We start from the raw sequence: 16282 nt of genomic DNA on the forward strand, positions 1-16282 counted from the left end.
CGATCTGTTTTTACTTTCTTTTTTTTTTTTAATTTATTTATTATTATTATACTTTAAGTTGTAGGGTACATGTGCATAACGTGCAGGTTTGTTACATATGTATACTTGTGCCATGTTGGTGTGCTGCACCCATCAACTTGTCATTTACATCAGGTATAACTCTCAATGCAATCCCTCCCCCCTCCCCCCTCCCCATGATAGGCCCCGGTGTGTGATGTTCCCCTTCCTGAGTCCAAGTGATCTCATTGTTCAGTTCCCACCTATGAGTGAGAACATGCGGTGTTTGGTTTTCTGTTCTTGTGATAGTTTGCTAAGAATGATGGTTTCCAGCTGCATCCATGTCCCTCCAAAGACACAAACTCATCCTTTTTGATGGCTGCATAGTATTCCATGGTGTATATGTGCCACATTTTCTTAATCCAGTCTGTCACTGATGGACATTTGGGTTGATTCCAAGTCTTTGCTATTGTGAATAGTGCTGCAATAAACATACGTGTGCATGTGTCTTTATAGCAGCATAATTTATAATCCTTTGGGTATATACCCAGTAATGGGATGGCTGGGTCATATGGTACATCTAGTTCTAGATCCTTGAGGAATCGCCATACTGTTTTCCATAATGGTTGAACTAGTTTACAATCCCACCAACAGTGTAAAAGTGTTCCTATTTCTCCACATCCTCTCCAGCACCTGTTGTTTCCTGACTTTTTAATGATCGCCATTCTAACTGGTGTGAGATGGTATCTCATTGTGGTAAAAACGCTCAATAAATTCGGTATTGATGGAACGTACCTCAAAATAATAAGAGCTATTTATGACAAACCCACAGCCAATATCATACTGAATGGGCAAAAACTGGAAAAATTCCCTTTGAAAACTGGCACAAGACAGGGATGCCCTCTCTCACCACTCCTATTCAACATAGTGTTGGAAGTTCTGGCTAGGGCAATCAGGCAAGAGAAAGAAATCAAGGGTATTCAGTTAGGAAAAGAAGAAGTCAAATTGTCCCTCTTTGCAGATGACATGATTGTATATTTAGAAAACCCCATTGTCTCAGCCCCAAATCTCCTTAAGCTGATAAGCAACTTCAGCAAAGTCTCAGGATACAAAATTAATGTGCAAAAATCACAAGCATTCTTATACACCAGTAACAGACAAACAGAGAGCCAAATCAGGAATGAACTTCCATTCACAATTGCTTCAAAGAGAATAAAATACCTAGGAATCCAACTTACAAGGGATGTAAAGGACCTCTTCAAGGAGAACTACAAACCACTGCTCAGTGAAATAAAAGAGGACACAAACAAATGGAAGAACATACCATGCTCATGGATAGGAAGAATCAATATCGTGAAAATGGCCATGCTGCCCAAGGTAATTTATAGATTCAATGCCATCCCCATCAAGCTACCAATGAGTTTCTTCACAGAATTGGAAAAAACTGCTTTAAAGTTCATATGTTTTTACTTTCATTATATGCCCGTCTTACTTATGTAGAATTGATTTTTTCTGATAATCTAATGGACATTTTTTTGTCAACTCTAAGGAGAGGATCTATGTGATTCATTGCCTTACTTTACTGTTTTTCCAGCAAATCCAGTTTGCTGGTTTTGCAGCAATTGTTTGCATTGTTCTGTGAATTGACAGCTAAAGGTGCGGAAATGCAGAGCATTTCATTGGGAGGACAGATTGGTTCAACATGCCTGATGATGATAGACCACTTCCAAGAGCTTACAGTGTTAACTAGTCTTTTGATATATTTATATATTCAGAAAATATTTCTACATTTCAGTTTTTCAATAATTAGTTTTGAACCAGGTAGGAAGTTAATAAACTGAAAGGATTCACTCTTGGTATCTTGGGTCTCATCAATGGACAGTGGCATAGGTCTAGCTGAAATTCCCCATATTGTAATCTAACAAAACCTTGAATTATAATTCTGTGCTTTTCGCCTTCTTCATGAAGTATGAGAAGGAAACTGGGAAGAGAAGACAACTGTTAATTTACTTCACTAATTTATAAATTTCTGCATACTTGTTGTTTAATCATATATCATTAGCATATTTCCCATATATGTTATATAACAATATTAGAAAGGGAACAAATACAAAAATAATATTACTTCTCTAACTTGCAATGTACAAGACTATGCAAAGAATATTATTTGGATCACTTCATTTTATTTGCCACATTTCTTTTGTATATTCTGTATCACATTAAGTTTCTTCTTGACTTTCTATCCTACACTACTGATAAATGACAGGGAAGGTGGTAATGGGAGTGTGGCAATGACTGTGAACACGCACATCAACCTGAGCAAAAAGTAATGTGAATTGACTGACTTAGGGCAGTAATGAGGATGGTAACATTAATGCTATTTTCTAGACTTGTTAAAAGAAATAGATATTGTATCACACTTAGCTTATTATAATTTTTGTCATAAAAATATTCACTGAACAGTAGTGCCTAAAAACACACTTAAAAATATTACTGCACACTGTCCAATCTTCAAATTTAAAATAAACTAGCTGGTTGATCTGCAAATAAGTCTATTCATTCAGAAAACTTAGAGTTTCCTGGACATATAATTTCAACTTAAATATTTTCTTCAAGGAATATTCATGATTTTTAAAAATTAAATTTGATTGAGATGACGTGAAGTTTAGTTTTTCACCTGATTTTCTGAATTTATTTTAAAATATGTACTACTAGATAGGGGTTGATCTGCAAATAATTCTATTCATTCAGATAACTGAGAGTTTTGTGGAAGTATAATTTCAACTTAAATATTTTGTTTAAGAAATATTCATGATTTTTAAAAATTAAATTTGATTGAAGTGACGTGAAGTTTTGTTTATCACTTGATTTTCTGAATTTATTTTAAAATATGTACTGCTAGATAATTTTTCAAGGGCTGCATGTATATTGAGTTATTGTATTCTTCATATTTTTCTATTTTTATGTTTGACAGATGTCGATCTTTGATATTTCGAAAAAATGATACATTTTATTATTCTCTCACTCAAAATATAAGAAGAGTGAAGAATGGCTCAGTACATGCCTTTGAAGAATGTGCTAGCAGGGCTGTAGAGATGATTTTAACATGTATCCTGTCCTGAAGGAGTTTACAGTTCAGGAAATAACTTACAGCTATAAATAGTACGGTTTAAGTAAGTTTCAAGTATATGATCCAAAATATGGATAAAATATTTTTGCAAGTTGTATAGATAACCAACCTCTTATAAAAAAATCTTCCCATGGGTTAGGTAATTTTTAATATTTGACTACATTCCTTAGGTATATTTCAAAACTATTATAAATTTAATTCAAATATGCCATAAGTATAAAGTAGAAAATATAAAAATATAAACTAATAAAAGAGTGATGGTTTTCTACCTTAGCATGCCATATTTTTTTCTTAAGCAAATCAATTTGCTTTCTACTCATTTTCACACAATCTCAGGACCAAACATCATTTTCTCTTTACCTTTCAAACAAATGAATTGCAATTTATTATAATAATGTTTTGCATCCTAACTCCAAAAATGACTTACCTAGTATAAGGAAGTATGAAAAGCAATCTGTTCCTCTGAAATAGGAGTTTATTTTTCCTCAAATCTGTTCTTCCTATCCCCCTCAATGTAGGGATGCCACGGTGTGGCACCCTTATAACCTCTCAGTGCCTAGGTCTTCCTTCTTCCCATTCTTGAGACTGTTGGCTTTTGATGACTCACATTCTAGTCATTCTCTAAAAATTTATTTTTTTGAAAGAGACCTGCCTCATCAAAGATTATACTTCTCTCTGTGAGAAGCCAAAATGCATCACTAATACAAAGGTTAAAAGACTTGCCCTGATTCAGAAAATCTCTGGAGAGTCATTCCAGCTCCAGAGCTCCCTGTGGAATTGGCTGGTTTGTGTTGTGAAAGGCTTCCAGACACACTTTTTACTCTGACCAGTCCTTTTCCCTCATTGTTACGTGAGTCTTATTCGTTATAGAACTCTCTTCCAAACAAATACTGTTTCATAAATTGGGAAACACAATATTCTTGGAAACAATTTTAAACACTTGGTATCAAAACAGGTCCTAAGAAAGTTTTTAAAATAGGATCTGTAGCTGTGTTATCCACCGCGCGTGCAGCAAGCAAGATCCCTTTACTGGTGGAAGGTGGGTGCTGATGGCATGCTGTACTCTTGACACAATAAATTATCTACTTGTGGTGGTATACAGGATGTCATAAGGAGGAAGTGTCCTAAGAAGTACAATATCTCATGTCTTTCAGGGAATTGAGGGAAATAGTAATTATAATGACTATGAAATTAAATGGCTTTTTGTCGGCGTTAGTGATGCACTGGAGAAGGACGATGAAAAGCTTGGGGTAATTAAATATTAATTTAATGTGAGTGAAAGCAGAAGATGTCTTAAGTGCTTAAGTGATATATAAGGAGATTCTTATATATTGCCTTGCAGGGTTAAAAACAACAACTGTAGATTAAGCCCAAGACTTAATTATTAGGGTAGCATTTTACCAGAGAAATTTTAGTTCTCCAGCCAAACAGTCTGTTACATCATGGCTGAGCTCCTGTTTGATAAGGCATGAGGCTCTAAACTTGCATGGGTACATATGCACTTCAACTCTTGAATACTTAGACTGCCCTGAACGTTCTGGATCTACATAAGTAGACTACCCATTCCCATTACAGGTTAGTGGATCCCCTCATGTGAGAAGATGAATTGTAAGAAAACATATGATCTCCCCCTCAGTATGTGCCCTTACTTCCCATTCCTGGCTGCCAGACCAATAAAGACATCTTACAATTTAACCTGGTCACAGAAGTGTTGATTCTACAAGAGACAAATGGCTCTACACAAAGGACTTGTATGACCTAGCCAATGTAGGAATGAGAGCCAGGGAAACATAAATAAAACTGAATTCTCAGGATATTGGATTGAAGAAGTTATGATTTAAAATTCATAAAATGATAGTGTATCCATATGGAAGCATTCTTCATTGATATATAATTTACCATCATGACAATAGCCCAGAAGTAGCAGACATTCTAGGATGGCTCTTGAAATCTTGAAGAAGTAATGGTCACGCCTAAGGAAGTAAAAATGGCAGAACTGCTTAGACAGATGATGGAGGAAGAAATCAAAAGACGTATAAGCAGACAGAAAATATATACTTATACTATATGTTTAAATATAAATATTTAAACACATAAGGCTAGAAAAACAACTAAATAAGTTGGTTATGTTCCATAATATATCCAGAAAGACACCTGTATTAGTTCATTTTCAGCATGAAATACTAATACTAATGAAGTACTATTGCTTCTACTAATGAAGAACTGCCCAAGACTGAGTAATTTATAAAGGAAAGGAGTTTAATTGATGCATCGCTGGGGAGGCCTCAGGAAACTTAAAATCATGGTGGAAGGCAAAGGAGAAGTAAGCACTTTCTTCACAGGGCAGAAGGATGGAGTGAGAACAAGCAGGGGAAATGCCAGGTGCTCATAAAACCATCAGATCTCATGAGACTCACTCATTATCACAAGAACAGCAAGGGGGATACTGCTGAATGATCCATTTACCTCCACCTCATCCCACCCTTGACACTTGAGGATTACAATTCAAGATGAGATTTTGGGTGGAAACACAGCCAAACCACATCATTCCAACCCCAGCCCCTCCCAAATCTCATGTCTTCACATTTCAAAACACAATCATGCTTTTTTAACAGTCCCCCAAAGTCTGAACTGATTCCAACATTAACCCAAAAAGTCTAAGTCCCCAAAGTCTCATCTAAGACAAAGGAAATCTCTTACACCTATGGGCCTGTAAAATCGAAAACCAGTTAATTACTTCCTAGATACAAGGGAGGTACAGGCATTGAGTAAATACAGCAGTTCCAAATGGGAGACATTGGCCAAAATAAAGGGGCTTCAGACCCTATGCAACTCTGAAATCCAGTGGGCAGTCAAATCTTAAAGCACCAAAATGATCTCTTTTGACTCCATGTCTCACATCCAGGTCACACCAATGCAAGAGGTAGGTTCCCACTCCTTTGGGCAGCTCTACCCCTATGATTTTGCAGGATACAGACCCTCTCCCAGCTGCTTTCATAGGCTAGTGTTGAGTGTCTGTGGCTTTTCCAGGTACATGGTGCAAGCTGTTGGTGAATCTACCATTCTGGGGTCTGGAAGACAGTGGCCCTCTTCTCACAGCTCCACTAGTCAGTGACCCAGTGGGGACTCTGTGTCAGGGCTCCAACTACATTTCCCTTCTGCACTTCCCTAACAGAGGTTCTCCATGAGGGCTCTGCCCCTGCAACAAACTTCTGACTGGACATCCAGGCATTTCCATACATTCTCTGAACTCCTTCAGTTCTTGACTTCTGTGCACCTACAGGCCCAATACCACATGTAAGCCACCAAGGTTTGGGGCTTGCACTCTCTGAAGCAATGGCCTGAGCAATACATTGGCCCCTTTTAGCCATGACTGGAATGCAGGGCACCAAGACTTGAGACTGCAAAAAGCAGTAAGGCCCTGGGGCTGACTCTCAAAACCATATTTTTCTCCTAGGCCTCAGGGCCTGTGATAGGAGATGCTGCTGGGAAGATCTCTAACATGCCCTGGAGACATTTTTCCCAATGTCTTGGAGATTAACATTTGGCTCCTTATTACTTATGCACATTCTTGCAGCCCACTTGAATTTCTCCTCAGAAAATGGGTTTTTCTTTTCTAACACATTGTCAAGCTGCCAATTTTCTGAACTTTTATGCTCTTCTTCCCTTTTAAACATAAGTTCTAATTCCAAACAATATCATTGTGAATGCATAAAACTGAATGCTTTTAAGAGCATCCAAGCCACATTTTGAATGGTTTGGTACTTAGAAATTTCTTCCACCATATACCCTAAATCATTCTCTCAAGTTCAAAGTTCTACAGATCTCTAGGTCAGGGGCAAAATGCTGCCATTCTCTTTGCTAAAGCACAGCAAGAGTGACCTTTACTCCAGTTCCCAACAAGTTCCTCATCTTCATCTGAGCCCACCTCAGCCTGAACTTAATGTTCCATATCACAATGAGTGTTTTGGTCAAAGCCATTCAACAAGTCTCTAGGAAGTTCCACTTTCCTACACCTTCCTGTCTTCTGAGCCCTCCAAGTCTCTAGGAAGTTCCAAACTTTCCCATATTTTCCTGTCTTCTTCTGAGCCCTCCAAACTCTTCCAGCTTTTGCCTGTTACCTAATTCTGAAGTCACTTCCACATTTTCAGGCATCCTTATAGCAGTGCCCCACTCTTGGTACAAATTTACTGTATTAGTCCATTCTCATGTTGCCATAAAGAACTGTCCAAAACTTGGTAACTTATAAAGGAAAGAGGTTTAATTTATGCATTGCTGGGGAGGCCTCAGGAAACTTACAATCATAGTGGAAGGCAAAGGAGGAGCAGGTACCTTCCTCACAGGGCAGCAGGATGGAGTGAAAGCAAGCGGGGGAAATGCCAGATGCTTATAAAACCATCAGATCTCATGAGACTCATTCATTATCAGGAGAACAGCATGGGGAAAAATGTCCCCATGATCCAATTACCTCCACCTGGTCCTGCCCTTGACAAATGAAGATTACAATTCAAGATGAGATTTTGTGTGGGGTCACAGCCAAACCTTAACTACACCCCATTTATAAAGCAATGGGGGAATGTGTTAATGAGAGGGACAAATATATCATTAAGAAACTCAGTGATGGCTGTCCTATGTAGATGATAGGAAATATTATAAAACTTGTTATATCATAACAATGGGAAAAATAGCACCCTGAAATAATAGCGGCCAGGGAACAGGGTGTACATATTAAAAACAAGGTGGGCCCATGCATAGCCTGTGTTCCCACACAGCAACATTACTCTAACTACAGTCACTGTTGTATATCAAGTCTACCAGCAAAAGGATTCAACACTGCGTAGTCGCTAGAGCACCACACCTCGAGACATTCCACCTTCCTCTTTGTAACAAGTACCGACATTGATCATTTTACACCACGATAGGGCCAGCATTTTGTCTTGACTGGAATCAGTGTATATAGCAGAATTGAGTTTGCTTTTCCTGCCTGTATGTCCTTTAATAATATTATCTGAGCATTAAAGGATGTATAAAACACTGTAAAGGTTAAATTCATAGACTAGACTTGAAACAAAATACTCACTCTACAATAAAAGACGGGAGTCAGTATATGACAATAGAATCTGGCAATTGTATCATATTCTGCACCACTGCATCATAATTCGCCAACCTGACAGAGAATAAATGCAGATCCAAGGAACCAGTTTGCAGACGATATAATCCTTTAGTGATGGGATTCTCATCCTTTAAGATGTGGTATACATCCTAATTTAATTATAATTACCTACTGTTTTGCCTCCAATAAATAGAATGCATAGATCTGAAAGTAGAAGTAGTCACAATTACAATCACTCCAGTAAGCCATCTTGGTGACATGTGCTTTCTACTCCTACACGCTTATTCTCTTTATGTCTAAAAACCATGGTTTCCAGACGGGAGTGACTTTACTTATACCTGGAGATACAGAAATATCATATGGAATGTTAAGCTGTGACTACCACCTTTTCACTCCAGGATTCTTATACCAAGAGGTCACCATGTAAGAAGAGGAGTCACCAAATTTTCTAGGAAAATCATGAGATGAGAGGGCTCTGGTAACCCAGGCAACAGAAAAGAAGGCACTTGGCAGCCAACTGATCTCTTGAATAGTCTCTGCCTTCTTCTTTACCTTCATTCCCAACCCTCTCTTTCTTGGGCTGGGCAATTACTTCCTGTGATTATAGACTCACTCAAGGTGATGACTTCTACAGGAAGCCTTTCATGATAATTCATGCTGCATGAATTGACCTGTTTTCTGGCTATTTTCTCTTAGCAAGTGTCCTGTTACACTGAAATGGCCTGTCAATGTTTGTATCTTTCTCACCAATACCAGGAATTAGAGCTATTCATCTGTTTCCCCTCTTCCCTCCTCAAGTTTAGCATGATCATGGGCATAGAATAGATGTCAATATAGCTTAGATAGAAATGACCCAATTTTAACTCAAGTGATATAAAATTATCATGGACTGAAGTTACAGAAGACCTTATAAAATATTTTTCCCATTGTTTTCCTGCATTACACTTGTCAATTTGGATTTCTTAAATTAATAAATAGATCCACTCCAAGAAAACCTGTACCCTTAGTATCTTTGAACTTTTTCACTTTTTCTTAGGTGTTACAAAGATTTGTATTTGTGAGAATTTTTCTGAGTTATCGATCTTGGACCCAGGGGAGGAAAACAAGTGCTAAGATGTTGAGCTGAAATTATGAGATGTTCACAAGGAGAAAAAATAAAATAGAAAAGAAAGAAAATCTACAACAGATATCTCTAAGTACAGGTGAAAGTTTTTCAGATGGTTAACCTTCTCCCTGACTAGACTCCTGGTTGTTATGGTGATGAAAAAGTGCTAAATCCTTTGAGGTTTATAAATTAGAATAACAGGATAAGTTATTTTTGAATTTATATAAAAATCATAAAAAAGATATACTTTATAGTGAAGCTAGGGAAGTTAAAGAACTCCCACTAGCTAAGGAAGAGGTCCCAAATAAAAAAAAAAAAAAAAAAACAGATGTTGTTCAAGTAATACTAGGGTGTTATTAAGGCATAAAATTAAGAACATATTATGAAGTATTAAAGGGCCAGAAAATTCAGGAATCCCTAAACCTAAGTTGGTCCAATCACCTCCCAACCCAATGTTGTTCCCAAATGAATGGGAACAAACTACAGAAAAGCAGAAAGGTGATAGTTTGTTAGCTGAGAATCCAGCACCAAACCTCAATACCAAAATACCAAAACAACTAACCCATGTATATAATTTACTCAGCTCTCCTTGGAGCATCCATAACCCATCACCACCACAGTGCAATTTTGTCTATAAAGTATTACAATTCGCGATGCAAAATATGCAATGTGATAAGAACAGCGTGTTGGTAAAATTTTAGATAGTACAATTTACGATGTTATTTCCAATAAAAATTTCTTTTTTAGCATTTTTACAGTCAAATTATTTGGTCCCATTTATTTAAAGGCACAGAACACATAACTATTCCATTCAAAATACTAAATTATGTTTTTATATGCCATCATCAATATAGAAATTCATATAATAGAAATTAACAGTTTAGCAGCATGAAAATGTACATCCTCTAGTAGTTGGCAAAAAAATCAAGCAACAATAACAGCACAATTTGTCCTTGATGCCTACCACTAAATAGGCTGAAGCTTTTAGACCTTCTCAGGTCACAGCAGAATTTCTGTGTCTACGTCTTGATGCTGAGAGTGAGAATAAAATATGTATATATTGAGAAATCACCCTGGTCTATGAGTAGTGCTGGTACTCACAATTTTGCTCATATAGAAACAAAATGGTGAAAGGAAACAATTTCATGAACACTGATAGTCTAACCCTGTTAAAAGTTTTAATACTCTAATGTTTAGCCTGACAGAATGTCCTTTAATCACTCCACAATAAACCCTCTTTATTGTGTATGCAAGAGCAATATAGCAAGAGACACAAAGGATCCCTTTTCTCTAGGTACAATTATTGAGTACTCAATATTTGTTAGCTAAGTGGAACAAATATACTATTATTAGGTCCTCCAACTCTATTAAGGAAAACAGGCACATATATAATTATAAAACAAGGCACATTACAGCGAGTGCTTGGTAGAAATAACATAAAAACAATGCTAGGTTTTCTATTCCAGTTCAATATTGTTGTGTAACTTGTGATGTGGACACATACTAATACTGCAGGAACTGCATCTATTGAAGGTAATAATAATGACCTTAATATCAAAATTAGATTTTCAGCTGATGATGCTCTTCCAGCAGTTTCTACCCTGAAAATTTTATTTGGACAGTGGTCACTTGTCAGAAGTCTGAGGTACTTTATTTGCCAACTGTCAAAATCCAATTGTCCATCGCAGCACTCATCTCCAAAGACCATTTATTTAGTGACCTTGACCAATTTTAAGCTTGTTGAGTACATCACACATTGGCATTGGAGGTGGAAATCAAGAAGACTAATGGTAGGCAGGAACTTACTGAAGCTGATAGGAATCATTTATCTTACCAGCATGATAGAATAATCACATCCTGATAGGGCATATGAGATTCTGGAAGATGATTTTTAAGGACAAAGTCCAGGAAGATTTACAATTTTCAAACTCAGGGATGCTTTCAAACTTGTATGTATTTTCTCTACATAGTTGATGTTCCCTCTTTGGAAATATATAAACATTACTTTGTGTCCAACAATGTTCGGGCATAGAGTATTGCACAAAAGGTAACTATAATATGAGGTATTGAAGATTATAAGCAATTAATGTTCTTCCAAGATAAGATATGTGGGGTATAGGGTCTCTTTCTTCTTATTTCCATGTTTTCACTAGTATTTTATACTAAAAGTTTATACTGTTTTTCTTTTATTTCATGTTTTCTTTTAAAAAGTTTGCAATTTTTGTCTATAAATTATTACAATTCATATTGCAAAATGTGCAATGTGATAAGAACAGCATATTGGTAAAATTTTAGGTAGTACAATTTACCATGTTATTTCCAAAAAAATTCTTTTTTAACATTCTTACAGTCAAATTATTCAGTCCCATTTATTTAACACATAACTATTTCATTTCAAATATTAAATTATGTTTTTATATACCAAAGGGCAAATGAATATTTTGAGAAATAGGTAAACATTTAATGTATAATTAAGTCAGCAGAAATAATCATTTAAAAGGTTAAATATTAGAATTGCTTTACACATTATTTCATGAATTATTTGTGGGTGAGCAAGGTTCATTCATGCTTTTTATAACTTTTCTTGTGAGAGCTTTATTTTCCAATCTCATGTTCCTTAGTGGTATCAGTTATTTTATGCAGTTGTAAATTGCATAATATGGCATCATCACCCTTTAGAAAAACATCCTTACTTAAATTTCTATTTTTTTGAACAAACAATTTAGAGTATACAATCAGAAAGCATTTCTTGGTCTCCTACTCTAACTTTCAATGCAGCAAGTTCTTCCTCTTTTCTTGGGTGAAGTCTCATACCTTCTCTGGTCACATTTGTATAATACAAGGTGGTCTGTAACTGCTTAAAACATAGAAATGAAACTGATTTTGTACTTAGAGTTCAGTTGCACTTAGTATTCAAGAATTTTCAACCTTATACAATGCTGTAGCTACTCCTTACGCAAATGGAGCTTGCTTCAGGCAAGAAAAATCTACAAGACTGCTTTGGTCAGTCTAGTTTCCCTACTGTCTCGCTTCCATCCCTCCTCCCTCATTTGGTTTCTCATGATCTCTGACCATCTGGGATGGAGCAAGGGAGAAGGACAGGTAAGAGGAATAGGGAAGTTCTTAACCAGTTCTTTCCTGTACTGAATGGTTATTCTTTGATCTGGCAGAATAGTAAAGCTGACACTTCCCTTCAAAGGGCTTGTTCCTGGATAACATCAGCAAGGATTTTCATCTGGCTTCCTGCTCCTTTTCAATTATTGCTTCATTTGGTAATTCACTTTACCCAGAAATTATGTTACAGTCCTATGGTCACTCCAGGTGATACTCTTGGGTACAGTTTTAAGAAATTTCAGCCAGCCTTTCACTCATGAGAGACTATATCTTGCTGCTATTTTGAAAATACCCAAATTCCTTCCAGGGATAAACTCTGGAAGTGCAGGCTGCCCAATACATGCAAATCTCCTTTGAACATGCTGAGAGAAGTAGACTTTGGTTTTAAGATTTTCTTGATTGAGGTCTGTTATGTTTAATGTTATGTGTCAACTCAGCTAGGTGACCCAGATGTTTCACAAAACATCAGTCTAGACATTGCTTTTTAAATAAGAGGAACATTTAAATTAGTGGGCTTTGAAGAAAGTGGATTACCTTTCATAATGTGGGGTGCCTCATCCAATCAGTTGAAGGCCTAAAGAGTGTGAAAACTAGTTCAACCTTTGTGGAAGGCAGTGTGTCGATTCCTCAAGGATCTAGAACCAAAAATGCCATTTGCCCCAGCAATTCCATTAATGAGTATATACACAAATAATTGTAAATCATTCTACTATAAAGACACATGCACAAGTATGTTTATTGCAGCACTATTTACAATAGCAAAGACTTGGAACCAACACAAATGCCCATCGATGTTAGACTGGATAAAGAAAATCTGGCACATATATACCATGAAATACTGTGCAGCCTAAAAAAGAATGAGTTCATTTCCTTTGCAGGGACATGGATGAAGCTGGAATCCATCATCCTAGCAAGCTGACACAGAAACAGAAAACCAAACACCACATGTTCTCTCTCATAAGTGGGAGTTGAACAGTGACAACACATGCACACAGAGAGGGAAACATCACACACAGGGGCCTGTCAGGGGGTGGGGAGCAAGGGGAGGGAGAGCATTAGGACAAATACCGAATGCATGTGGGGCTTAAAACCTAGATGACAGGTTGATAGGTTCAGCAAACCACCATGGCACATGTATACCTATGTAACAAACCTGCACGTTCTGCACATGTATCCCACAACTTAAAGTAAAAGAAAAATAAAAATAATAAAAGAAAAGAAAAAGAAAAATACTGAGGTCAGAGTTCCTCTGAAGAAGGCATTCGACTTCCAACCTACCTTGGAAATTGAGCTGAAGCATCCGTTCTCCCCTGAGTCTCCAGGTTACAGGCCTTCTCTGCAGTCTCTCTTTCTCTGTTGGTTTTGTTTCTCTGGTGAGTTTTGACAAGAACTTCATGACATTCACATTACATTCTCCAAAGTAGTCCCAACAAATCATTCTCTTACTGGATGGCCCAGAAAAAGCAGTTCTAATTTCTCCCTATTGAAGGGAACTCTTCTAGGCCTAAGTTTCTTCAGAGAAGCTCTCTTCACAAATCTTTCTCTTGGTACATATCCATCCGCTTTGTGCTTGTGCTAAATAGCATGTTTTCAGGTGCCTGATTTGTAACTTCTCCAGGGTTTTCTCTATCACTTCATATTTGATTGTATTTTGCGTTGACTGAACAAGTGTTTCATGGCAGTTCTTCAATTGGAGCCTGAAATTTCTGCTGCATTTGCATTTTATTATCTTAATTTTAAAAATCATATAATTTGTACTTAAGAACCTGTGAAGACACAGTACTTGTAAAGTTTTATTTTGTCACTGATTTTAATTTTGTTTATCTCAGCTGAAAGGTTATTTGATTTACACTGTATGTTAGTTAATCATTCTTATATTGGCAACACCTTATTTAAAGGCTATGTGATTAAAAGGGCTTACTGGTAAAGACGTCACATCAATTCAATGTGAAGCTCTCAGTATCACTCATGTTTGTCAACCTCAACTCACAAGTAAAGCTATATGTCTCATCCACCCACCCATATTTTAGGCTGCCCACTGAAATGTGTGAGCTATTCTTAGCAAATAAATAAATAAATAAAATAGTTTTCTATTTCATAGGCAGATAAGTGGAGGCAAACTGACTCATGGTGCAATATATGAACCAAGCAGTGATGTGTTGAAACCAGTTATACAGTTCATGAGAACAGATAGTGTTAATTTTTCAGAAATTTTTCAAGCTGGTTGTTAAGTATAGTAATTATTAAAATTGATCATAGCTATGCTAATTATCCTATTTTAATTACTATATACCATATGCATCAAAATATTACTATCTTACTCCATGAATATGCACAATTATTATTTCTCAGTTTTAAAAAATATTTTTTAAAAATTTAATAGAAACAATTTTAAAATTATAACTAAATAAGTGATGTTAAATGCAAAACTAAATACTCAAAATACATCACCTCCTTTTTAATGTAACATTTCACTGTATCACTGGGAAGCTCTTGAGGTCATTCCAGTCCATTATTATCTGTAAAGTGAAGTGCTGTATAATGGAGAACTGCTTTACATTTCTCAACAACTTCTCATTTAGTGGCTTAAAATTGGTTATGATAGGAGTATTTACACCATGCAAAGCACTAAAAATAGGCTCTTTTATAGGAGTGAGCATTATTTTTAATGTACGAGCACATCACTTCCCTTGTTTTGTCTTCTACACCTTGTTTATAATAATCTTTATTTAATTTCAAGGTGAAATCAGATTCTATAATCTGTGTAAACCAATTGACATAGGGCCAGGTTTGATGCCGTATTGGTTTCTTAGGTAACTGCAACCTAGGATATATTCACAGCAACCTTCTGTAAACTTTCTTCTGACATATCTTTGATACATCATAGGGAAGAGCACATGAATTACATAGTCTCTCAGACCTACAGCCCTTATAAATCACCGTTTCAATTATCTGCCATTGAGGTGCCAGAGTCACTTGAACTCTTCTCATTAGTATACCTTGTTTTCACTCAACTTACAGGTATTAATTTAATTAATTCAGCATGGAGTACGAGATATTTTACAAAGGTATTATAATTTTGCATCCATTCAGCAACTGGAAAGCTGCATGATCCTGTTTTGTACAGTACTGTGGTTGAATGTAGTCTAGGTTTAGAGGAAGAATTAAGCATATGTAATAATTATCTTAAAAAACTATAAAAAATCAGTTATTCTATTGATAATAAACAGATAACATTTCTAATCCAGATACAACTCTAATTTAGTTTTACTTTAAAATATGACTTATCTTCAAATCCTAAGGATTTAGAAACCTTTATACAGAAATTTATTTAACATCATGTGCATTTGTATTAAAATTTAGTTTTGATAAAATAGGTAGTGTATGTAAATATATAAAGATTTTTAATTATATTCAAATTAAATTGTTGGTGTACTTTAATTTTTTTTGTTTTGAAACAAAATCAGTTCAAAAATAGGACAGACTGTACACATTTGCTAAGGTAAGACAAATATGAATTTTAATCCTAGCTTCAACCCTTGCTCTCTTTGTGAATTTAGGCAACTTGGCAAGTTGCATAACTTCTCTAACTAACCCCTTATCTAAAAAGCAGCATATTTTACACCTTAGAGTTGGTCTGATAATTCGAAGAAATTACACAAGTAAATACATAACTCTGTCATTTAGTAAATGAAGTTCAGTTATCGTTTTAATATGCTAAATTTGGGGTAAAATTATAGTCCAGAGGGAAAACAAAATACAATTTTAGAAGGAAGCATTTTAAATAGAATTAAAATTGCTCATGGTAGTGTAAATTTAAAAC

Source organism: Macaca fascicularis, chromosome 5 (assembly GCF_037993035.2).
Source record: "Macaca fascicularis isolate 582-1 chromosome 5, T2T-MFA8v1.1".
In the NCBI taxonomy this organism is placed as follows: Eukaryota; Metazoa; Chordata; class Mammalia; order Primates; family Cercopithecidae; genus Macaca; species Macaca fascicularis.